Source organism: Bactrocera dorsalis, chromosome 4, assembly GCF_023373825.1.
Source record: "Bactrocera dorsalis isolate Fly_Bdor chromosome 4, ASM2337382v1, whole genome shotgun sequence".
In the NCBI taxonomy this organism is placed as follows: domain Eukaryota; kingdom Metazoa; phylum Arthropoda; class Insecta; order Diptera; family Tephritidae; genus Bactrocera; species Bactrocera dorsalis.
In genome coordinates this window covers 54,239,309-54,266,034 of record NC_064306.1, presented here as the reverse complement: position 1 = coordinate 54,266,034, position 26,726 = coordinate 54,239,309, and the positions used below count along the sequence as shown (strand labels likewise).

General features: G+C 36.4%; 1 long non-coding RNA gene and 1 other non-coding gene across 2 annotated transcripts in view; both read right to left on the bottom strand.

The window, feature by feature from the left end:
• The window catches only part of LOC125778337 (uncharacterized), a 178,286-nt gene that overhangs the window by 9,734 nt on the left and 141,826 nt on the right, over positions 1-26,726 (bottom strand). The window lies entirely within an intron of this gene.
• Trnar-ucu (transfer RNA arginine (anticodon UCU)) lies at positions 15,390-15,463 on the bottom strand. The gene has a single exon. It is a non-coding gene; the product is annotated as a tRNA-Arg (tRNA).

Below are 26,726 nucleotides of genomic sequence, written 5' to 3'. Positions count from 1 at the left end.
ACCATACAGGCCGACAGGGACTGCAAATGACACCATATTTTTTGCCGCTATTTTGACATTTCTCTTCAGAAAGGTTTGCAATTTCATCATGAAAAGTTATACGATCCAACAGCGAGTCAAAATTATTAAAATTTCCTACCGAAATTCGCAGTCAGCGGCCTCAACTTGAAGCGCGCTACGTCAAATTTAAGGCCGTCATAATCGTCCTGTCAGATCAATAATTGAGCGTCTAGTGGAAAAATTTGAATCCACAGTGCCCGGAGTGTCGAGAATATTGCAGCCGCTAGTGAAAAGATCTTGATCTATATTCATACAAAATCAAATTGACACAAGACTTGAAGCTGCTTGATCACCAGAATCGTCAAATGCTCGTGAATTTAGCTGAGCAACTTGAAAATTATCCGGATTTTCAACGAAAAAACATCTGCAGCGATGATGTGTTATCTCACGAAATGGCTCCGTCAATTGGCTGCCGCGGTCGTGCGATTTGACGCCGTTAGGCTATTTCCTGTGGAGCTACGTCAAGTCTATGCTTAATGCCAACAACCCAGCGACGATTGATGAGCTCGCATGATTATCGAACGTGACATTGCAGCAGTATCGGCCGATTTATGCTTGAAAATCGTTGGAAATTAGATTTTAAACTTCTTCTTCTCTTCTTTACTGGCGAAGACACCGCTTACGCGATTATAGCCGAGTCAACAACAGCGCGCCAGTCGTTTCTTCTCTTCGCTACGTGGCGCCAATTGGATATTCCAAGCGAAGCCAAGCTACTACAGGTACTGTTACTTGTAGAAGAAGACAACAACTAATAATTTAGTTTCAACTAATCATTCATTAATTTTTAACACTGAAAACCTTAAAATAAATTATAAATATATGCCAAACTTGTGATTGCTTAACTAAATAACTTTTCGCTGAAATTTACAATTTCTGAGCACTATATTGATAAAAGATAATAACTTCATTTTGCGACAACTTAACAACACTCGCAACATAACCATCATTTTGCTGCCAATCGCGCTTGCTAATTGCTTAATTTCGAGCCAAAGCATGCATAAGCAATAAGATTAAAATCACATTTGTTGCACAAATTCACAAAATTCGCCATCAACTGGCGCAAACTGGCGTATAAATGGCATTTCACTTGCAAGCTGCAACGACGCCCACAGCACGCCGCGCGCAACCACGCCACGCCACACAAGCGCATAACCGCAGCGCATATTACTATCAGCGACTTAATGAAAATTGCTCAATTGTTGCATGGCCAAATGCATGGATGAAACTGGGTGTTTGTGTGGTGCACATGTGTGTTTGTCAGCGGTCTTATCTAACGGGGGGAACGATTGTTTGACTCAGCCCCTATTAAACGTTGAGCACCTCTTCGAAGTTGTTGTGTCGCAGCTGCTGCTCTTCTCTAGTATTTACTTAACTTGTTGTTGTTATTGCTGTTGTTGTCATGACTTCGCACATGTTGATGGCGGAGACGGGGGGGGTTTGCGGGGTTGTATGGCTATCTTTAACAGTAATTTTCTCCAAATCTGCTACGGCTCCCACCAGCCGAGGGTATGTACAGATGTACTATATATACATACATACATATGTGCGTCTGAGCTCCATAGTAACTCAAGCGTTGTACGCTCTCACAGTGCAGCCCACAGTACAGCCCACACTCGACAATTGCATCGATGGCAAACGATTGCAACGGAATCTCTAACTAACGTGAGCCGCCAAATAGCAGCATTTGGACAAAGCGTATGGCTTGAGGGAGGGGTGATGCAGTGGGGTAGCATAGCCGCACGCGGTGCTAAAGGAGGTACGGGTGCACAGGTTGAGTGGACATGTTAGGCGCGTAACCTGTATTTAACTTGTCGATTGAGTTGCTCATGTTGCCGATAATTGGCGTTCATGGCAGGCGGTCGAACATTCGCCGGCAAATGTTGTTGTTCGTGTTGCTGCTGGTGTTATTGGCGGTATTTTGGCTGCACTTGATTACCAGTTATCGTGGCAGGCGTACACGGGCCGACAAAGAGGCAAGCCCATACAAACCGTATAAGTATCGTATATGAGCGCCCATGAGTAATAATAATAAAAACAAGCAGCATTTATATTTTTCTACCTGACTTTACGGCCACAGTGCGACCACAGTTGCGACTGCCGACAGTCGATGGACCCCAACACGCGTAGCTGCGGTAGTGGTTGGGAGCTTTTTGTAGCGTTTGAATTTTTTTATGTTGTCGATTAAAAATGTAAACTGCGTTACGCCTGCAACAACTGAACAACAACAACAGCAAAGGTGGCACGCGGCACAGGTCCAATGCAACAATAACAACAATAACAGCCACTAAAGTAATAAAATGCGGCATCGAAAACGTACGCCGATACTTTAATTAGTTTTCCTTTTGATATTTGCTCGCTTACTGCAACATCAAGCATCAAGCTTACGGGCCGACCGGCCGCTTGACTGCCTGGCGTCAGTGTCGCACAAATATTGACCGACGTGCGCACACAGAGGCTGAAGGAGGCAGTTTTTGCCCGTTGGCGGAGAATTTTAATTGAGATTTCATACGAAAGGTCGAAAATGCATCATTAAGCTTGTCGTAAATTAATTTTGGCTGTAATTTCTTTTAAAAGATTTTCGGTAAGTGATAAAATAGCGGTTATGAGGTGGAGCTGGAAGGTGGCTAACTCATGCTATGGAGTTGCCGTTATCGTGGGGCATGATTGGTGGAATGTAAATAAGTAAACAAAATATGAAGAAGATGAAAGCATTAAAATATGCGATAAAGGAAATAAGTTATTGGCATAATTTTGGCATTTTTGCTGGTAAATGATGAGCGAACTTTAATTAGTTGCATGTGAAAGTGTTCGCGATGAACTTGGCCCTATTCAAGCAGTTACTGTGAGTTCAATGATTTATAATACATGTTTAATATCTTATTAACAATGTATGTATGTATTATTAGAAAATTGTATATTGGGGCCTATAGTTGCCAAAGGGGGATTACTTTGAGTGGGAAGACATAGATTTAAAGAATAAATTTAGAATTTTAAAATTATGAATATCTTAAAATTTTTTTCTCATAGTAGTATACTTTCTTCAACATTTTTTGCTATCAATGAAATTGGTGTTATATTAATTTTTGAATTTAAAAAAACCGATTTTTTTATTTTTTTAATTTGAAGTTTATTCGGCAAATGGTTTCAAAGATATGAGCGTATTTGTAAGCAATTTTCAATTCAAAGTAGTCTTCAAAAGCGTTTTTCTCGAAACTCATTTTTTAAAATCAGTGAGGAATTTTTCTCCCAAACGCCTCTATAGATCGACTTTACGATAATTATTCCGGTTTTTAAGCCATTCTAGAGTGTAAGTTATTAAATAAAAATCAATTTTTATCTTGAAAGCCGTCATTTTTTTTCAAAGTCAAATTTTTGAATGACTAAAGCAAGAATTTATTAGTTTTCACCGACAGACAACTTTTTTCAAAAACCTTTCTGAGTATCGGTTAAGGGCACAAGGGAATCCTAAATTTTATAAAATTATGCGCAAAATTCGGTTTTTTCTGGATATATGTATGTATGTAACACTTCAAGTTATTCAGTTTCCAAATTTAATAATTTCATTTTCAAGTTAAAATGTTTTTGTTTAAGAAAACTTATTAATAATTTCCAACGAAGAAACTATTTTTCTAATTTTTTTTAATACGCAATGTGAATTTTTAGTTTAAGTTTCAAATTTTTATTACTATTAAGCCCTTTCCCTCAGTATTTTAAACAACTGTATTGCTTTCAACGAAAAAACGAATTGCCCTTTGATTAATAAATAACCACATTTTTAATAAGGGATAATAAAAATTTGATTTTAACATTTAATGATACCTTTTTAACATTTGCACGTACATACCTATGATAACGAGCATTTACTTCACTTAGCCACATATACAAACACACACAAACTAGTAATCCGAGGCAAGCACTCGTCGCCGGCACAAAAGGTGCTGCGAGCACCCACTCTCTTTTCTTTGCATATTAAAAGGCTTTTAACACTGCCGGAGCTTAACATTTCACATTATTCAATTCAAAAATATTACTACTTTCGATTTAATAACTAATAATAGTATTTATTCCACAATTTAACACAAACATTAACATTTGCGTTTATGGCCGGGCCGCTGCGCAGCCTTTTTACTCGTTGATAGAAAAATGCAAACTCTCTTCACAACTCCACTTATTATTTCACAAAATGTTATACTAAAATTATACTAAATTCGTTTAATGCATGTTATTACTAATTTGCTGCACAATAAATGCAAAAATTAATAAATATTCACTTGTAATTGCTGAGCATCGTGAGTTTACTTGTCGGCGGAGAAGGAAGCTGTCAAGAACAAACGGAATTAGCAGACAGTCAGAGACGGATGCAGGGTTGCAGTCGTTTTATAAAATATTTAAATGTGGAAATGAAAAACTAATCAGATTGACAAAAAGAAAACTGATTAGAACGCTTGATTAAATGTATTTTAAAAATTAGTTCTTTTTGCAAAAAAAAAAAAAAAATAAATAAAACAACAAGGTATTTTAATTAATTTTAAATATCTCCTTTTTTTACTAAATATGTATATATTATAAATAATTAATTATTAATCGTATTTTATACACTGAATTAAAAATATAATTTAGTTTTATTTAATTTGTTTTAATTAAACTATCAAAACTATAATTTCTAAGGTTCTTTTTAAATATGCGCATACAACTCTGCGCAACGAACGAGGCATAACAACTTCACTCGCTGCACATCCGTTATTTGTCAGTTTCCTTGCGCGTGGGTGAAAAAATTTGCTGCTAAATCGTAGTGAGGTAAAACTTCGAATTTTGTACGGAAAAAAGTTAAAATTAATAAAATTAGTTGCTAAATTCATAAATTGAATCGTATTTAATTGAATTCAAGTGAAAAATGAGTGCGGGCCTTTGTTTTTATGTGTTTAATTCGCGAGTGAAAAGTGATGTGGAAAAGTGCGTGCTGCTAGCAGCGCTGTTAACGCCTGTCGCTGTTCAAAGTGTTGTTGGTGAAGTGTAAAGAATGGAACATGACGTTATTTTGAACATTTCCCAGTTAAAAAGAGTTCCTGCAGGAATAAAAAATTAAGGTAAGTGGATTTCTGTATTTTATTTAATAGAATTATGAATATTCTATTGCGCAACGAACTTTGTTTCCATAGAATACTTGTCTATATGCATGTATGTACATGTAAAGTTTACAGCAGCGCTGTTACATCCTATTCGCTGCATATCCGTTATTTGTCAGTTTCATTGCGCGTGGGTGAAAAAGTTTGCTGCTAAATCGTAGTGAGTGCAAAATTTAGAATTTCGTTCGGAAAAAGGCTAAAATTAATTAAATTAGTTGCTAAAATAATAAATTTAATCGTAATAAATTGAATTAAAGTGAAAAATGAGTGCGGGCTATTGTTTTTATGTGTTTTATTCGCGTGTGAAAAGTGAAGTGGAAAAGTGCGTGCTGCTAGCTGCGCTGTTAACGCCTGTCGCTGTTCAAAGTGTTGTTGGTGAAGTGTAAGGAATGGAGAGTGACGTTAATTAGAACATTTATGAGTTAAATAGAAGTCTTATGGAAATCAATAATTAAGGTAAGTGAATTTCTGGGTTATATTTAGTAGAATTATGCATATTCTATTGCGTAACGAGCATTTTTTCCATTGAATACTTGTTTATGTGCATGCAAAGATAAGCAGCGCTGTTACATTCTCAACATTTATGAACAGTTTGAAAAGCCCTGGATAGTAAATTGTATAAAATATTTCTTTTTCAAGAAGCTATACCCATTTGTAAATTTCGAAAACCGGATTTGTTTTGCATTTATGGTACATTGAATGTACTTATGTATGTACATATGTATGTATGTATATTTATTAATATTTTTCGAAAAATTGAAGTTGATGCAGAGATTTTTGTGTGTAGTGGTAAGAATTTTTTAACTTAGTTTAATCGGTCCCCAAATCTTCAAACATATTTTTATCGTCTCTGTTTTCAATGTCGGTGAGGAAAGTTTCTCAGAAATGGCTAAACCAATCGCTTTGAAATTTTCATGCGATCTTCTTAGATTTATCAGGCATTGATCGAAGGAATACGATTTTGACAAGAATTTCAATTTTTAAACCGCACTGATGTGTAATTTTTTCGGAAAGAAAAATCAAAATTTTGATTAGTCTTTGGATTATTATCTGAATTCATCTGTAGTAAAAATAATAATAACCTTTTCTCTGAGGTTGGTAAATACTGAGGATACCTCAAATTTCAATCCTATTGCATACATACATTAATTTATATTTCTGTATGTATTTACATATATGTACATACATATGCATGTATTTCATTTATAGAGCGTGGGTTGACGTTGATAAACTGCTGTAAAAGACAACATGTTGCATCGCATATACCTATCCTAACCAAAATCGAAATTGCGAAAGTTGCATTGCAACCGAATCTGCTTGATTTCATTGCTTATAATTTTGCTATATAATTTCTTCTTATCATGTTTTTATATTTTCTGCTGCTCATTAATCTGTTAGTAACATTTGTTTTTTTAGCATTTTCTGTTAAATACAATCCATGCAAATGTTAATTAACAGTTTGCATTCTACTCGTTTCTTTTGCACGACTGAAGAGAACGTTATTTTTGTAAATGAGCACTTGGTTAAGAGAGCGAGAGAGTATGCGTTGGTGCGAGTGATACATATGTTGGGAAACATTTACCTATGTTGATTGAAAGATTTAGTGTTGTTAGCAACAAAATTAAATGTTGCAATGTAGAATAAAGGAGACATGAGTACATCACGTGATATTGAGTGAATTTAATACGCTTGAAAAAAATAATAAATAAAACATAAAAAATGTATAGAAATATATAAAAATATAAAAAAATAAAAGAAAATTGTTTAAAAATCACTTTAAGTGATATCAAGCATTTTTGGAGGAGTTTTATATACGAATTTCAATTATTTATTTGACTTTATCGGAAGTGGTAAAACAATTTAAATAATATTAATGATTTAAATTTAGTTTAAATATTTTCATGTTATTACATTTTACACTATGTGCATAATTTATGTAAATTTACATATAAATATGTGTGTATTATTCATATAAAGTTGGTTTTGAAGATTTGTAATCGGTTGCAAAATAATTTTGTGTATTTTTAGTAAAAAAAGTATTAGAAACTTATCTCCAAATTGCAATTGTTTTTGCTAGTTCATACTCATATTTTGCTGTAATAATTTTTTGAGCGCGAACGCCATATTGGTTTTGTCATTTACTCCCCACTAAATGCGCCTTTTTTAATCTTTAACTCTACTGCTATCTTAAATGGTAACTGATAGCCTAATTATGCAATTGCTCTCAAATGAAGATAAATAATTTTGTGGCTTTGCAATTCTGTACACACTCAATCATAATCAAGCTAATCACAGAATCGAAAAAAAATAATTTTTCTATCAAACCATTTACGTTACCCATATTTCAAGAGTGCAAAGCGGCAAATCCTGCATGAGTTGGGGTAAAGGGATTAAGCGCCAAATGACCAAAATACGCATTCACATACATACATACAAGCATGGGTGCTCCACTTGCACACGTCGGCTATATTGGCTAGTTGTGTTTGTATTCATGATAAAAGTATACCGTCAACGGCTACTACGTCAAAATCACGCAACTACAACAATTAATTACAATTTATTACAGTCTATTGAACTTGAAAAGACCAACAGAGGAGTGAGTAGAAAAGTATATGCAGAGCAAAGTGGCCAGCAGCAGTGAGGTTTAAGCAACCGAAGCTGTGTCATAAATTATAACAAAAACTCAGTCGATTGAAAAGCGAAGTGGCCAATTTGCCTGCGCCTGAACCTGAAACTGAGTCTTGTTCAAGGGATAACCAAATAAGTGGGAATATTAATATACTTATGAACAGCACTGCATGTATGTTTGTGTGTGTGTGTATGTAATTAAGTTTATTTGTGTGTGCACGTAAGTCTCTATGCCTGACATATTTATTTGCCGAGATGATTGTTGGCTTATTTTTCATTTACAAACTGCCAGCCATTGAAATGAGCCACATCTGTTCAAATTTTCTGATGTTGTTGTTATTTTATTGCGCGGTTGACTGGCGGTCAATAAATGTGCGCAAATACCAGCCAAAAAAATTGTCAATACAATAAGTTTATAAATAAATCGAGACCAAAGTCACTGAGCACAAGACCACACACACAAACTTTCAAACATACAATATTGCCATTCTATAGTAAATACGTTTGTAGCTTAGAAAAGCTCATAGCAGCCTCTAGCGCCCACAGCCTCTATACCCAAAGCGATTTGTCCATTACAATGGCAAGTGTTATTGTTGCTACGCAAGCGATAAGCAAAGAAAGCAAGCGTGAAATGACAGGGTAGATAGAGGAAAGGCCAAAGTGTTTGTTTGCATGTATAGTGTAACGGTAAAAGTTCGGAAGGGGGAGTGAAAGTGGCCAAGTCTAGTGAATTTACTAGTTTGACTTCAAGGCGGTGGTACACACTTAAGAAGTGCCCTGTGGGTGGGTGGGCCACCGCATTTTATGGTTAGAATGAAGGGTGCCTTGCAACTAAAGGTTGTTATTATTATTAATATACGAGTGTTTTTGTTGGTTTTAGCAAAAAAGAAAATTGTATCAACATTTGTGACAATTTTCCTTTTTATAGTGCTCAGGAGCTTTTCAAGTATATAAGTAAATGCCTTCAAGCTGTATGTAAATATATACTATAATGCTTTTCCAAGTATTTATATGTTTGTATGTATGTTGTTCTTGCCAACAACCACTTACCAGCGTGTTTATTTCCGTTTCCGCTGCATTCGATTTTCGTTCACTCACTCACCCAACCACAACGGAAATTTGTTTTCGCTTCATTTTCCTTTCAACTTCACATTGCTGCTTTTAGTACAAGTAACCTAAGTAAGTACGGTTACAAGTTGATAATAGCGGAATCACTTAGATTTGCTCGCAGCAACCATCTCACTTTTAGGACCCACAGTGGTTTCCGCTTACTATTACCCTTGCGGGTCAGCAGCAATAAAGGAAGGATTGTAAGCATTAAAGAGAGCAAAACAAGTGAAAATTGTTGGAAGATAGCTTACTGAAGCCGGTAGTATCAGTAAGAGTTCGTTATTTAAAATATGTAAATAGTTGTTTTAGAAAAGTAAGTTGATCTGATCTATGGTAGATACTCAAAGATCTAAAGGACACTGGGACATTACAAATTGCCTATTCTGAAAGCTAGATATGTATACCTGTACATAAGGAAAACTGTTCTTCGCAAGATCTTTGGAGCCGATCGCGCGAGCGATGAATAATGAAAAAGATAGAACCACGTACGGTATGAGATCTACGGCTCTACAACATATAGCTAAGCACATAAAATCCAACAAATGCGCATCGTATGGAAGATGGTGCTCCAGCGAAAGGCTGCTTTAAATCGATACCCATGGATGGACAACGGAAGCAAAGTCGACCTCGCATACAATTGAAGGAACAAGTGCTTAAGACCTATGGCTAACACGAAATTAGCTTTCGATGAGCCAGTGAGACGTTTTGGAAGGAATTGTTAGGTTTGTGATGACTTCGATGCTTCCTTTATATTTGGGGAAATGGATTAAGTGACATTATGCGTTATTTTGGGAATATTTTGAAGAGACATTTTTTTCGATTTTCGCAAGTGGATATAATTTAACTATATTTTTCGTAAGTTTTACGCTACTAAAGAATAATTCTTTAGCTCGATATTTTAAAAGAATTTAAAATAGTGAAAAATCTGTAATCAACACACAACTATTCAAAGCTAATTTTAATAACTGTGATACTCCGGTGCTCGTTATAACAATTATCTACATTTCTCCAGTTGACTTAAAATTGCTTGTTCCTAAAGCTCTTTTTTCGTCAAAGCTCATTTGCATTGAGGTCAATCGGTAGCACTGCCCGCATTTCCAAATTAGAGGCTTCTACATTCCTCGCTCACTATTTATTGTGTTTTTATTCCATTTACATCTTTTACTTTGCTCCAACTGTATCCTCCTTATGACTCCACTTTTACTGTAACTTTAATTTGCACCGAAAATAAATCTTATTGCCCTTACGTCACTAACTCTCTGCCTTTTACGTAAACCATCGCTTTGTGCTTTATTCCTCCAAGCTTTTACTTTGTGTGACCTTCGTTTCCTGCCTTCTCAATGTTTTGTTCTCATCCTCTTCCTTTCTCGTTTCTAAATATCATCTGACGACTTCTTAGCCCATTAGCCCTCTTTTACCGGTCATTTGGATATTCTTGCATGTCATCCTTATTACTTTTTGTGTCATAATTCCTTTGATTGTAGTTTGTGCGGGTAGCGCCAATGCGTTTGCCACCGGTTTTCCTTTAAGGCGTGCTCTCACTTCCATATCCATTACTTTCTTTGTTCTTTACCCTCATATTTGCTTTTCTTCAGGCGGCCAATTGCTATTCGAACTTCTTCATGGCCGGGTAATGGAACGTCTGCTCCATCGTCATCGATTGGGGAATCGGGTTCGCCTTCTCCTGGTGTTATGCGTTCACTGGAGAAGTGTTCCCTCCATAATCTAAGTATGCTCTGGGCATCGGTAACTAGATCACCTTTGGGGGTTCTACAAGAGTATGCTCCGGTCTTGAAACCTTCTGTAAGCCGCCGCATTTTTTCATAGAATTTTCGAGCATTACCCCTGTCGGCCAGCTTATCAAGCTGTTTGTACTCACGCATTTCGGCCTCTTTCTTCTTCTGTCTGCAAATGCGTCTCGCTTCCCTCTTCAACTCTCGGTATCTATCCCATCCCGCACGTGTTGTGGTCGATCGTAACGTTGCGAGGTAGGCAGCCTGTTTTCTCTCCGCTGCGACACGGCACTCCTCGTCGTACCAGCTGTTCTTTTGCACTTTCCGAACACCAATGGTTTCGATTGCAGCTGTACGTAAGGAGTTTGAAATGCCGTCCCACAGTTCCCTTATACCGAGTTGTTGACGAGTGCTCTCAGAGAGCAGGAGTGCAAGCCGAGTAGAAAATCTTTCGGCTGTCTGTTGTGAAAATGTCACAAGGACCTACTCGTCTCTGTCCTTGTCCCGTCCATCGCATTTCTTGGACGGCGGTGATGTCAGCCTTTATCTTCACGAGGACATCTACCAGCTGGGCAGCGGCACCTTTCCAATTAAGGGAACGGACATTCCAGGTGCATGCCCTCAAATCATAGTCCTTATTTCGTTTGCCGTGGTCGTCATCAAAAGGGGGGTCTCTCGTCCGAGGCTGTTTTTTCTTTTCATTGGGGGGTGTTTTTTACGTGGCGGGTCCCAAACCCAGCGCACAAACCTATGCAGGGGATTTTTCGCCTTCTCACTTTAGCTCGCCTTCAAACGGATGTTCTTAGGCTACCCAGAGGATACTTGGTCAAAGACCGGAAGTCGTGAGCTGCTTGAGTCATATGTAAAAGAATCGTTTCTGGCCACTCCCAAGTGAATGGCGATCAGAGAACTTTCCTCACTTGCGTGAACTTCTACACATGACTCCATCCTCCACCCATATTTGCTTTTGCCTTTACAAATTTATTGCCGTAATTTTATTAAACAAACTTCGTTTTTCAACTTACTCTGAGCTTTATTCCTACTTCATCTCACAGGTTTATTATCTTGACTAAGCTTTTACTTTGTACGAATTTTTCCTTTCTTCTTTACTCGTTTCGCTGAAAATGAGTTGTTTACCTTTTTTATGTATTCAAGGATTAAATAAGGATATACATATACATACATATATCTATATATTTGGATATATGATATACTAATATTTTGGGTGCCAGGCTACAAAGGCATTGAGTCGATCTATAAGAAATGTTCAGATCCTCTGCTATCCTCTAATACCAATAAGACGATTTTCAAGCACTCATTCTTAAACTCTTTCAACGTTATCTTTGTTAACAGATATGGATGGATGGCTCGCATGAGGCAGGTTTTCTATGACTACCGGATCTACCCTGATTGCTTTGTGCCGCTCAAATACTTGTGTTTTGAATAAAGTATACTTCTCAAAACCTTTCTGCACCATTTTCATTTACTGTTATTTCTTTCTGGCAATTTCGAAAAGAAATAAATCTAAGATTTCTATTGTGCATCATTAACGAAATCTTCTCGAAAACCATTTTCCATGTACTTAAATTTGAATGACTGTGATACGAAAACTACACAGACATGCAAAAAAACAACCACTTGTATATCAACTTGTCGAAGAATAAAGTGCCCTAATAGACTTAATATCTTAGTCTCGCAGAAAAATATCAAATATTTTCATACTAAAAATTTAGTCCTTGTTAGTTTTTTCTTGTTGCCGTCCCCCAGAACTTTGTCAAATAGTGTGTGCATTAGAAATGCCAGTCGTTTAATCATGTCGAAACTTTTTACGCTGCCTTCCGTTCCTTGTCCTTATGCCAGTCCCCTAACTTGACGGCTATTAAGTGTGACAAACAATAACATACAGCGGGCACACTTTTATCTGCAAGTTTACTTCTTTGTTTAAGTATTTGTTTGCATGTGAAATGTGTTTTGTGCCATAATGACCCAAATACTTTTGTCTGCACCTCGATTACCAAATCCCCTGTGCTCTAAGCCTAATGTCTGCCACTACTTACTATGTCTCAATCAAATATACAGACATATACATTGAAGAAGTGTGTAAATGCCACCACCCAGTGGAATACAATAACAGTATGTGCAATATAGTGTGTGACAACCACAAGAAATGAGGTCCAGTCAATGCAATGACCGTCATTAAACAGATAGTCCTTTTTTACAAATTGTCTGTTGGACAATAACGGCAGTGACTTGAACTAACTATGAGCCATAATCGAAATCGCCTTTTCAACGGTACATACATTTAGTTTGCCACTTTATATGTAGTAGATCTGCGCTTAGATCTATCTATGAATGTATGTATGTATGTCTTAATGTTAATTTTTTATTGTAATTGCATTGTCCGTTGTCAACAGACGTTTATACAACAATAACTAATTGCTAACACTTGAATATGAGCAATTACCCAGCAGTGAAAATAACTAGTTGCAAACTAATGTCTAACTAGTGTTAAGTACCACCATTTTTGATAAACACATAACAGCAATAAACAGTATAAAAAATTATATTAGGTTGTTGCGGCTAAATAAAATACTTGATAAACCGGTATTCAGGACTCTTTAAGACTAGTTCATATCCAGTCAGGAATTTTTAGATTTACTTTCGCAATATCGGTACTGCATGTACCGATGGTAGCCCTGCACTGTCCAAGCTTCCGCGAAGCCCAGCTATCTAGCTGTAGAATACAGGAGGATAGGGCCCGACCCGCTGCCATTCTACCGATAGCGGTTTTAGGGTTCCATTCCTTGCTAGCTCATCAGTTTTACAATTTCCTGCGATTCCGCTGTGGCCTGGCACCCATAGCGGTCTTATCACAAAAACACTTCAAACTATTGATAGCGAGGTTCGGCGTACCTTGACCAACCCTGAAAACACTGTTAATGAGCTCAAAGCTGGTACTGCCGCTCTGTTATCTGAGTGGATGGTCACTTCTCTGAAGGAGGCTGCACTCCGGAGCAGTAAATCTACTGCTGAAACCTCGGCGTGGAAGATACTGGAATAGTCAGGTAGTCTGAATCTGGAGTTGATAGGGAGTTCCTGACAGTACACCACTCCACCTACAAGAAGCTTAGATAAATATAACACAAGAAAAAAGTTGCAGTGTAGAAAGTGAATCTTATTACCTTGGCACTAGTGAAAAACTAGCCCACATATGGTAGGAGTGCAACTTTTATATACCGATAGATAATATAATGTACATATATGTACATACATACATACATATATGCATAATACACACACAAATTCAAACAAAAGCTTCACATTTGAAGACTTTTCATAGGCATTTAATATGTCGCCGGACAATAAAACACATTCTCATGCCCTTACATACACAAACACATATTGTTGTACATATGTATGTATCATGTACTCGCATGAAGGGCCTCATTGCCATTGTCGCGCCATTTTCTCCGGTCTTTATCCTTTTGTTTGTTGCCATTGCCCTTTCACTTCATTCCTTTTGGTCTATTTGCCATTTTATGAAATTTCTAAATTAATGATTTTCGTGTAATTGTCAGCGCCTCTTGGACTGCCGTTACGCCCAGTTTAAGTCCTAATGAAGCATTAAAAGTATTGCCTTTTGTTTATGCTAATGTGTGTTTTCACACTCTTAACTCTTCGCATTAATCCATATTGCTTGTAATTATCTGTTTATTTATGCATGTATGTGTTGATAAAACACCTATGTTTACCGTATTTTATTGGCTTTGTGAATTTGTTGCTTCTGTTTGTTTATTATTATTATTCGTTTATTATTATTAGCTTGCTTTGCTAATGTGGTGGCATTAAATTTATTTCAGAATGCTCATTCATATGTATGTGTGTACATATGTATAAGTTTCCGGTGTAAATTTTATTTATCTAATTGTTTAATGAAAAGTCATTACAACCAATTTTTTAGGAGGGAGTATTTGGACAATTAGTTTAACTTTTTTGATGATTACTTTCCTATTTGTTGTAATTCTCTTACGATTGCTTGATTCTTCTTCTTTATTGGCGTAGACACCGCTTACATGGTAATAACCGAGGTAACAACAGCGCGCCATTCGTTCTTCCTTTTCGTGTTTGGCGTCAATTGGAGATTCCAAGTGTCCCTCTTCACCTGATCTTTCCAACGGAGTGGAGGTCTTCCTGTTATTCTGCTCCCCCGGTGAATACTGCGTCGAATACTCATGTAGCAGGACGGCGAGATGAGTTGCTTGTAGAGTTTGGTCTTTATTCGTCAAGAGAGGACTTTACTTCTCAATTGCTTATTCAGTCCGAAGTAGCACCTTTTGGCAAGAGTTATTCTGCGTTGTTTTAGTGGTGAAAGTTATAGTCCTTGGTGGAATCGAATATGGTGAATGCGGTTTAAAGAATAACGTTGTCGTTATTTTCAACTGCACGAAACATTTTTCTTGGTATAATGGGGAATTGAAAGGTTGATTTTTGATTTTGATTGGTCAATTTATATGGCAGCTACATATATGCTAGAGTGGTCCGATCTGAACAATTACTTCGGAGATGGTAGCGATACATTAAATAATAATCTATGCCAACTTTTGTGAAGATACCTCGTCAAAAGAAAAAACGAACCATGCAAGCACTTGATTTTGTATGACAACTATATACTCATAAATTTAATTAGTCCGTTTGGTGTAAAAGAATATTTTCAAAAAATCTCTGGTTTATTTGAGCCCTTGCGGGGTTCGAACCCGCGACCTTTGGATTAGAAGTCCAATGTGCTATCCACTGCACCAAAGGGCCGATTAAAAGATAACGTGAGTTCAAAATTTTTGAATAATGTTTTGTAATCTTCAAAGAAGCCACTGATCATATTCCAAGCTCTCACTTGCAACAAACAGTTGTGTGTTGTTTACACAGGTGTTTCAAAATAAAGGTATGAATTGGATTGCATACCGCCATCTGTTATTAACTTTTTTCTGTGAATGGAGGTTGTATGATATTACTGTTAATATCATTTCTATATAGTTCGAATATTCGATTATCTGTAAGTAGTCATTACACAGATGCGTTAAGGCCTCTGTGGGAACGAAACAATTTGTTCAAGACAAGTTAAACCCTACTTGGGTCATCCGTTATTTTGTTTCTTTTCATCCGTGTAATTTAAAATACACTAAAACTCCTACAATCCTAAAAATTATAATTTACGTGAGGATCCCTCATGAGCTTAATTTATGCTACATGAGTCTGTCATAGAGCTTTAAGCTGAGAAAGAGAGGGGACTTCATAAATAGTCTGTAGGAGATCTAGACTCAAACGCGTGGGATCAGCAGACAGAAGCAAGGGATTCGATCGAAATTCTCTTATTTAAATCTAATACGATAGGGTTTCCAAAATACTTATATACCACACAAAAAATAGACTATCGTCGCACGATCATGGAGGCTCCCCTTAGGTCCACGACGTAAGGTAATGCGCTCAACAATAGTTTCTTTTAATAAACTGATGTTTTCGTTGACTCTATGGCATGTATGCGACAAACGTGCCCTCTTAACCAAAAGTGAGCTTCATCGCAGAATAAAAATGTCTTGTTTAATTCTGGATGGATGGCCATCTCGTATGTACTGTATGGCGCCCCAGAGAATGCGCCTTGCCTCATTGAAAACCAAATGTCTAAAAAAACACCTGTTAGTATCCTCAAATAGAAATTGGAACATTCTTTAACTGAATATTCTCTGTGGGTGGTAACTTCTACCAAATGTTAGAAAATAAAGGCTTTGGTTGGTATAATCTAAGATGGCAATAATTTCAGAAGCAGTGGTAATATTTGTTTGTTTTTGTAACTACTTACTACCATTTAAATCTCTATTGTCAGCACCATTCTTCTAGGTGTCACATTTGTTCAACAGTTGCAAGTGTTTGTTTACCTTGCAACACCGAAAACTGAATCAACAAGTAGCGTTAAGTAAACACCTAGCAAATATGCACTTATATGTTCCTTTATGTGTACATGTACTTGTATGTAACATATGTATGTAAAAATCCATTAACAGCTCTAATAAATGCACCAAGCTGCAGTGTGAGGCCAACAAATATTGACTGCAAGTAATTGAAAATTTAAATATTTAAAAACGTATTTGGTACATATTTCCTTTTCTTTAAATAGTTACAAAAACCAACAAAAGAATTTAAATATGAAAACTGATATTGCAAATAACCATATTTACTTATCATATTCGATAATATTATATGTAAGTATGTATGTATATGGAAGCAAATATTTGTGCGGCAGTTATTTAGAGTAAAATTTTAAATTGCTGGAGTTGCAACTGAGCTTTACAACATAAGGGTGGATCGTTTACATGCTGGCGATTTGAATTTGTTGATCGTTAGTTTATCTTACATACATCTCATAGTTTATCTTTTACACAAACATATAAGAAAATGTCATTCGATCCCACGTCAGCACTATACGGTGGATGACTTATCAAATTGAAGGCTTAAGTGCTCAAAAATGCAATTGGCGATGTTTGAGAGCTTGCATTATCGTGGTGAAGAGTGATCCGTCTTCGGTGGTTGGTTTTCCGAATTTCTTGAAAGACAACTGGCAAACAAAAGATTTTGTTTCACTCAGAAGTTACTGCTCTGCGTTGTTCTAGTCGTATGGTTGAGATATGTCCAGTTGTTCCAAAACGACAGGTAATCATTAGCTTGGAAGTGTTTGATGCGCGAACGATTTTTCTTGGACTTGGCTTATCTTGAAACACCCATAAAATCGTCTGCTCTTTACTCGTTCCACTAATGCCTATACCTGTAGGTGTCTCTATCTCAAGAGTCGTCACATGACAGGTCATATAAGTTTGCGCAATATCAAAAGCTTCCGAAACAACAACTGATTTTGGAAAATTGAGTTCAGTTCATCGACGCTCTGTTGCTGAGATAATACACGATGAAGATTATGAAAAATAATCGAGCGCAAGTGTTCGCGACTTAATTTCATTTTTTTCCCAGATGAATATTTCAAGTTACTATAAAAAGCACAAGTAGCGGCCGCATGTAAAAACGTTCTGAGTATTTATAATATCAAAAATGTCAAACTTTACAATCAAGTTGTTGGTTGCCAGATTACAACACTAAGAAAAAATATAGAAATGTAAAAGGCAACCTAAGTCCTACTTGGAGAAAAGAAAAAGGGACGACCGAACACCGAATTTTAGAAAAAATATTCCCATTTGATGAAGAAAGAACTGCTCTTCCACCATGACTTTTATGCGAGAACTGTTTCTTTATTTATTTTCTGTAAATTAAGATCTATGCAGCCTTTTTCAAACCTTTTCAAACTTCAAGAAACATTCGACTATGTTGAGAAATAATTCGTCTTTTTTCCTCTGTTTTCGATTATCTTTTGTGGGCCAAAAACTTTTCAGGCCGACTTCACTTATACGAACACAAATTTCATTTAAAGAAATAAGTTTTATTTTTTCTTCGAGTCCTTAGTACTGGGACACTTCAGACCAAAAACTCTGGATACTATCTGAAGGTGCGGCTGTCATACATTAATAAGAGAGTTATTGGCAACATACGCCTAAACAGTGTCTGAGTAGTAGTAGTAGTCTATTGAAATATATACTGTCTTACCTATCTCTTTAATCTTGAATCTTGAATTTAAGTATTTTTCATCACTCTGTCAATTCGAGATCATGGAGCTTTATTATAATGTAATATAATGGTAGCAGCTTTGGCAGGGTTCATCATAATGGGGTTCCCCATAATGAGATTTGCATCGGCATTAGTTTCCAGTTTCTGCTGAATATTTTCTCGTACTTATTACAACCTACAGATTTTTAATTATTTCTATCTCACAGTCCATATCCAACCCAACTAAAGTTGCTTTTGAGCTAGCGGAAGTAGCATATCTCAGAAATTGGAAAATTAGAGTTCAAAAGTTTTGTTTCCTTGCTGAAGAGTTCAGCCTAAAGCTTAGGCTTTAAATAATCACCTTGCTTTTCAAATTCGACATCAACTTTAAAGACTGCTATGATGTTTGATGTTTTGTTGTAAATAGGCACCCGAGCTAACTAAGCTTTGTTGCCTAACAGCTAGTTTACGCACGAATCGAATGCAATAAAAAAAATAATAATTTTGTTGCATGACTTTTGAGAGATTTTTGGAATTATTTTGTATGTGGCAGCAGCTGTAGGCAAGAAAAGAAATAATATTTATTGCAACAGACAACTCGCTTCCATTCACATCTATTTACAAGAGGTATTTGTTGAATTTGTGAAGTTTGTGGATGAAATGCATTTTAATTAAATGTAATTTTGTGAAGACACGTACACGTTCGCATAAAACAACACAAACACATACAACAAATATCAAACACGCTGGTGGCAAGTGAAAACTCTTACATTAAAGTAAATAAAGGAAGAAATTCAGATGAGTTTTCTAAGAAAAAGTATTATCAAACACCAACAACAATGAAACAAACCCCAAAAACGAAGTTGGAGTTCCATTGCCAACTTTTGATAGCAGCATTTGGTGTTGTTGTAAAGAGTTGTCTACAGTTTTTGAGAGCAATGAAGCCACTATACAAATAGTTGTATACAAATACAAATACAAATGTGCATATGTGTGCGTGTTCTTATACACACATAGAAAGTAAATAGAATGTAGTACATGGAATGCATCCAGAAAGCCATTTTACAAATGCTTAGACACAAATGTAAACAAAGCAACAGAAATCAATAAAAGAAAGCAAATACTTATTTAGTTTGATGTTGTTGTTGTTGCCATTGATCACGTAAAGTAAATATAAATATTTTAAAATAAAATTCTTGGTTATAAATCAGCTTGGCTTTGATTGGTGCTCTTTGGGTTGCATTAAAATGATTAATTTTGTGTTAAGGATTATTTGACGTTATTTATTTGGAAAAGCAGAAAATGCGTTAACTTCGGTTGCAACGAACGTATAACACCCTTCATGAAAGAAAAAAGCTTTCCATAAAAGAACTTGATTTTGATAATTAAGTTTATATAAAAGCTATACTCTATAAAAGATCTTCAAAGAAACTCCCACCAGATGTATTATAATACACATACATATGTCAACAATATTTCCAGTCCTCGAAATACTTTTCATACGTTTTTTGCTACTTTGTGTGCATGTATACTTGGAATAAGCAATTTTTGGGATGACCTTCAGCTCCTTCAGAGATTTTTGTTTTATCTCTTCGATCGACTGAAAAAGGGATTCCACAGAGCGGCAGTTTCAGTTTGTGGAAGAAGAAAAAACTATGCGAAGCCGCATCTGGTATATACGGTGGTGACCGACGGTACTCATTGCTTTTTTGGCTTTAAATTCGATCAAAATCGTGGCTCGATGCTATAGTGCATTATCATGGAGTAAAATCCATTAATTGTCCGGCCATTTTCAACGAATATTCTCACGCATACGCCACAATACGACCAAATAGAACCCCCTATTGACTGTTTGCTCCTCCGGCACAAATTCTTGATGTACCAAACCACGAATATCGAAAAAACAATGAGCATCAGCTTGATTTTTGAGTTGCTTTGTCGTGGTTTTTTTAGACTCGGCTCGTTTTTTCCCTCCATTCCGATGACTGTTGACTTCTTGACTCATAAACCCATGTCTCATCGGCAGTTATAATGCGCTCCATGAATGTGGGATCGAATTCGCATGATCAAGCGTGTCCAAAGATACCTGTTTAAGGTACTGTTTTCGAAAAAAATCAGCTTTATCGGGACGAGTCGAGTAAGAACGCGTTTCATACCCAAAATATTCCCAAAAATCATTCCAACGGACTCGCGAGAGATGTCGGGCTCTCCTGCCACCTCGCTAACTTGCCTGACAATTTTCCAGCACCATATATTTCACTTTTTTAATATTTTTATCAGTGGAAGAGGTCGAGAATCGCCCAAAAGAAGCATGTGCTCGTATTCAACGATTTCTCGATTGTCTTTAAAGGCTTTGTACCACTCGTAGGCTTATGGTTTTGTTAAAACTGAATCATCGTAAGCCCGTAAGTACAACATTCGCAACGATTCCGCACATAAAATTTTGTTAGAAATACAAAATATATGGTATAGGTATACCATATTATTATGGTATATGGTGCGGGTATACCATATTATTATGGTATATAGTGCGGGTATACCATATTATTATGGTATAGTATACCATATTAATATTTGATTCCGATCATTCAGTTTGTATGGCAGCTATATGTTATAGCTGTCCGATATCGGCAGATCCGACAAATGAGCAGCTTCTTAAAGAGAAAATGAGGTTTGCAAAAGTTCAAAATGATATCTTAAAATGTGAGGGATTAGTTCGTATATATACAGACACACGGGCGGACAGACGGGCGCACAGACAGACGGACATAGCTAGATCGACTCAGCTCAACATACTGATCATTTATATATATGCTTTATACACGTGACAAACTTAATATAATAAGAATCTGTAAGATGAAAGTTGTTCTCGTTACAATTAAGAGCTCATACTTGGAGAGACTTTCTTAGAAGGTCTAAGAACCTATTATTTTTTTTTGAAGCACCCTAAAAGTAGATTTTTTGACTCTTTGGCCTTATCCCAAACTATCTGATAAAGTTTACGATATGTTCTCCTTTATTTCAAAAAACAAACAAAAATTATTAAAACATGATTTTATGACAGAATCTTATTACTTGTATAATAGTAGAAAATTATAGATGTTTCATGACATTTGATTTTTAACTTTTTTGAAGTATACGTAGGGGCTAAACCTTGCAAAGATATGCCTTTATGGCCTAGGCTCGTGTCAGTTATACCACCTGATCGCATATGACCGGGGGCTGGTCAAACCAAATCCATAAAACTTTTTCATAGATTGGTACAACCTTTTTTTATGTACGTGTGACGCTCATAGAAAAGGTGAAGGATTCAGTGCTTGAAAATCATCATGCTGGCTTTAGAGAGATAGCAGATTATTTCAACTTCTGTTATGGATTGACTCGACACATTTCGGTTAATGTTCTGGGTATGAAGCGTGTCAATGCTAGACTCGTATCACCATACCTGAGGACTTAATGAAAACGAAGTCGAATAGAGGGCGAAAAGTAGGAGCTTGACATTGTAGCTGAAAACCCTACCTTCATCAAAAGTATCGTTACTGGTGACGAGGCAGCATTTTTTTATTACCCATTCATACAAAACTGTAAATCATATTAACCCTAATTTCTCGTACGAAATTGTATACAACGCAACAGCAAAAATTATGAGCTTCAGGAACATTTTGCGAAAATTACAAGTACCGTATAGCCACAACACATATTGTGAGCATTTGCATACGGATGTAAGAATCTTAAGAGATATATTGAGCATATTCACACAAACATTTAAGCATTTAACTGCTTCGAAGTGCATAGCCAGTCTTTAAAATTTTTCATCAACACATAAAACGACTAATTCGTCTGAAAGTGTGTGCATGGACGAATTGGGTTGTGCCACAATCACTGTTGCTGCTCGGTCATCTGCTCTCGCTGCAAGCACACTTCGATAATTTTAGCACCTGAAAACAGTCTCGAATGCTGTAAAATCTGAGTGGCGCCTGCGGTTAGCATTAAAAGCACCAAACCCATTTAGCAAACGCTATGGACTTGCCACTAGCTCGTAAGCTCTCTGCATACGGAGCTCAGTGCAATAGCCTAGCACATCTGAGAGCCAATTGAAGCGCATTCGAGTGCAAAGATTGCAACTTGCAAAGCAACGCCTCCAATGAGCGACGGCAAAACACTTAAGTGTTTAGAATTCAAGCCCAAATTGTTAGTGAGGCCTTATGAAAAGAAGAGGAAGCAGTATTTTTAGTTTACGTAGTAAAAGTAAGCACTTTGGATGTATGTAAATGCTGGTATATTTATATGAACATGTACATAAGTGTGTGTGTGGAAAAGGCTCAAAGCAACAAGCTCCTCTTCTAAGTGAACTAAAGAGTAAAGTAGCTCGTAAAGCGGTCGATCAACAGCAAGGAACGGTTATCTAGCGTTTAGGATTTTTTTTCAATATGCTTATGTTAAGGGTGATCCATTTCGAGCTTCTCTATTTTTTAAAGAAAAATCACAGAAGCTTAAATTTTAATGTGGAATGTTTTTTTCATTCGAAAGATTATTCTTTCGCATTTATTTTTTGAAGATTATGTCATTCAAATGTTGGCCGCGGGTACGTCTCAGATGATGATCCAGCCCTTGCGTCCAATTTTCGATGACTCGTTCGAGTATTTCGACTGGTAACTAGCGAATGACACGCGAATCGAAAGGGGGTTTGTCCACATAGGCGTCAGGTTTTATATATCCTCACAGGAAAAAGTCTAACGATGTGTTATCACACAATCTTGGTGACCAATCGACCGGCCGAAAACGTGAAATTATCTGCTCACTGAATTGTTCTCTCAATAAATCCATTGATTGATGCGATGTGTGGGAAGCGGCGCAGTCCTGTTGAAACCAAATGTCGTCGAGGTCATGAGCTTCGATTTCAGGCATTAAATAGTCGGCTATCATGGTCCGATAATAGCCATTGCTGGCTACTTTATTACCGGCATCATTTTTGAAGAAATATGTCCACACCAGATTATTTTTTGCAGGATGAAATTGCAGCTCTTGTTTCTCTTCAGATTGCTCTTTGTCCCAAATGTCGCATTTTTGCTTGTTGTATGTATGTTGTATGTTGTATGCTTGAGTATGTAACTCATTGAGCCAGAAATGGTTCTCATCGCTGAACAAAATTTGGCTCGAAAACGTCTGATCTTCTTGGAACGTTTCAAGAGACGGTAGAACGAAGCGATGTCAGTTCGAATGGTTGAGCGGCTTCAGTTTTTGAAGAAATTTTTGTTTTTACGCTTTCAATTTAAGATGTCGACGAAGATGAATGGTCCATGGTCTTCATGTAGACTCTCAGCTATGGCTGCTTTATTTTCTTCACTTCGTACTGGACGTGGTTTATTCGGTCGAATATTATCCAAAAATGAATGCTGCGTCTAAAGATAGGTGATGGTGTTGTGAATGGTACGCACAGTAGGCCGAACGTGAACTTTCGTAATAAAGTTGAACAATTTGTAAACGTTGTTCAGGCCTAAGTATTTCCATGATTAGGCAACTCAACTGCATTTTTTTGAACCAATACTGTATATATATATTTAAGTTTATATTAATATTACTTATCATTAATATATTTTCAATCCGTTTGAAAATTATATTTATCAATTATTTACTAATAATGAATAACTGTTTATTTTTTCTATTAATCAACTATTTTGTTTTTTCTTTCAGGTAAGCTTTTGGCATAATCTCTAATCAATTCTTGTAAGTTGTGAAATCTAAAGAAAACTCATTAAATTGTGCTTAATCTTTTATAAATTTCTAATGAGTATTTCAAAAGTTTAAAAAAATATGAAAACCATTAGAAACAAATTCGGTCGTCATCGGTCTACTAAGCTTAGTTCTTTCGAAAAGTTGTTTGTTATATTATATCTTATTATAAGCAATTAATTAGACTCTAAACTTTAGAGTAGTAAGCCACTGTCCATTTTGTAACAAGTATATACATTAGGGTGTGTCATTCTGAGGGAACCTTTTTTTTCAACTGAAAAACAGGCTCAAAACTTTCGAAAATTTGTAAAAAAAGTTACTCAAAAGATGAGCTCTTAATATTAATATTAAGAGGTGCCTATTACAAATTTTCTGTTTTCCATATAAATTACATGGAAAAAAATCATTTTTTGTGTGGTGGTTATTGTGCGGAGGTTTTATATGTGTCCCGATAGCTGCCAGTAGGGATGGTAAACTCGATTCCGATTCTACTCGAAAATCGAGTTTTCTCGTACAATAATCGATTTTTCGGAATCGATCTCCAGTAGTCGAAGTCGATTAAGAATCGGTTCTTGACATTCGAAAATTCGATTATTTTTTTTTATTTTTCATTAAATCCATTAATTTCACTGCTTCTTAGATTGTTGTAAATTTTTATTAAAAAATTCGGTATCTACAATACAGTTTTACGATAGAGTGATCATATATTTTCTTGTTTAATTTGCCTCGGACTGCCAAAAAATTACTTTTTCATATGCTTTAATACAATAATAACCTTCTGAGTCAAAACAAGTAACCCTTATTGCAATTTTCCATTCACTTGTTATGAACCTGGACTGTTTTGTTTTGGTTTCGGCTCAATTTTTATTTTTGGAGTGTCATTCGCTCTTGGACTGTTTCAACGTTGTTACTCATAAACTACACGTCTCTTCACGTCTTTTCAGTAAGGATGCGTTTGATGAATGTAGGGTCCTCAGCAACATTGTCAAGCCTCACTTTCGACCTTTTCTTGATGTCGTTTTAAAAGTCTAATATTGAACGGTTTCATACTCAAAACGTTAATCGAAATGTGTCTTGAATTGATCCATTGATTGAGATACTATGCTATCTCTTTGAGGTCAACACAATGGTTTTCACTACAAAACGTATAAAAGCAGTTGATATCAATCCCAGCTACTTTGCCAGATTCTCCAAAGTTGTGACTATAGAAATATTTCAATCGTGGTCTGACAAAAGCCGGGTTATAGGGGAGATGATGATAAGATGATTCCATTTCGGCTTCCTCCATACATCTTTGGCAAAGAGCGTCTGACAAAATTATAAATCGAGCACGTACCAACCCCATAATGCCCATTCAGAACTGGGCGAAATTGACTTTGTTGAGTTCTAAGAACAGAAAAATCTAGAGAGCAATTAATACGGTGAATGCAAGAGCACTTACCAGAGGGTTAATGAACGACACGCATGATACTCGATTTCGATGTTTTCAAGAGCTTCACTGAAAGTGCTACTCAAATACTTGCGCTCGTGATAAAGTTGACTCCCCAAAATACTGCTGTAACATTTTCGTAGGCTTAACTGACTAATGGAAATTAAACGTTACACGAACTTAAAAAGGGTTGTACCAATGTAGGAAAACTTTTAATCGTTTAAATAAATCAATCCGAGTTAAATTTGATCAGTTAGTCAATCCACCCAAAAACTCGTTGGTGCCATCATTGGGTATGCCAAAAGTCTTCACAGTCTACAAAACACAATTTTGGACTTCAATAAAATTCACAGCGGAGAAACGAAGTTCGATCGATTCTATTTGTAAAATACTAAAATATTGGAACGGTTTATTAGATTGTTTTTTAACTTTTTGAATATGCAAAATAATCATATTTTTCATGAAGAGGGAGACAGTTGTAAGAAAAAAGAAGGATAGTTTTAATTTCAAATTCATATATATAATATAATTTTTTTGTGTTTATGGTTATTATTGCTTGAACTTGACTTTTTTTTCCTAACATACTGGAGAAAGTAAGAACATATTTTCTCATTTGAGGCCTAAAAAATTAAATTCACCCTCATTCGAGGCTTCAAAACAATTAGAATTTTAATGTTTAAATTTTTTTCTCGGCTGTTCTTTCTTCGGGGCGCGACCGTTTCCAACGACAAGCAGTCTCGCATGAACTGTCTGCACAAATAAAACGAAACTGATTTTCCAAATGAAGAGTGTAAAAGGTACACTCCCAAATGATTGTGTGTATCCCATAGCGGTAAGAAAACAATAACACCGCCAGCAATTGCAGCAATAACAACAACAGCGGCGTGTAAAGAGCGTAAAATTCTTGCAGCTTGTGTACTTACACGGCTGCACTATTTAACGACGCGACGGGCAGACGAATAAATAAAAAGTAAATATTTTCGTTACGTGCCTATTTGTGGTCTCATATATTTGGCAGTCGCCTACGAAAGGCAATACATCAGCTGCTACCGTTGGTGTTGCCTCGATTGCTGTTGTGTTGCTGTTGTTGCTTGTACTTGCTCCCTAAAGTCGCACGCTGGTGCGGCCGTAGACAAAATGCACAGACACAGCCGAATTTCTATTTTGTTATCTTCTATTCCATTTTTGTTGTTTTCTCACTCGTCTCAGCTCGATGGCAGCGCTGCATGCTCAAGTGGCAAGGCCTTCCGGTCTTGTTTGCGCCGC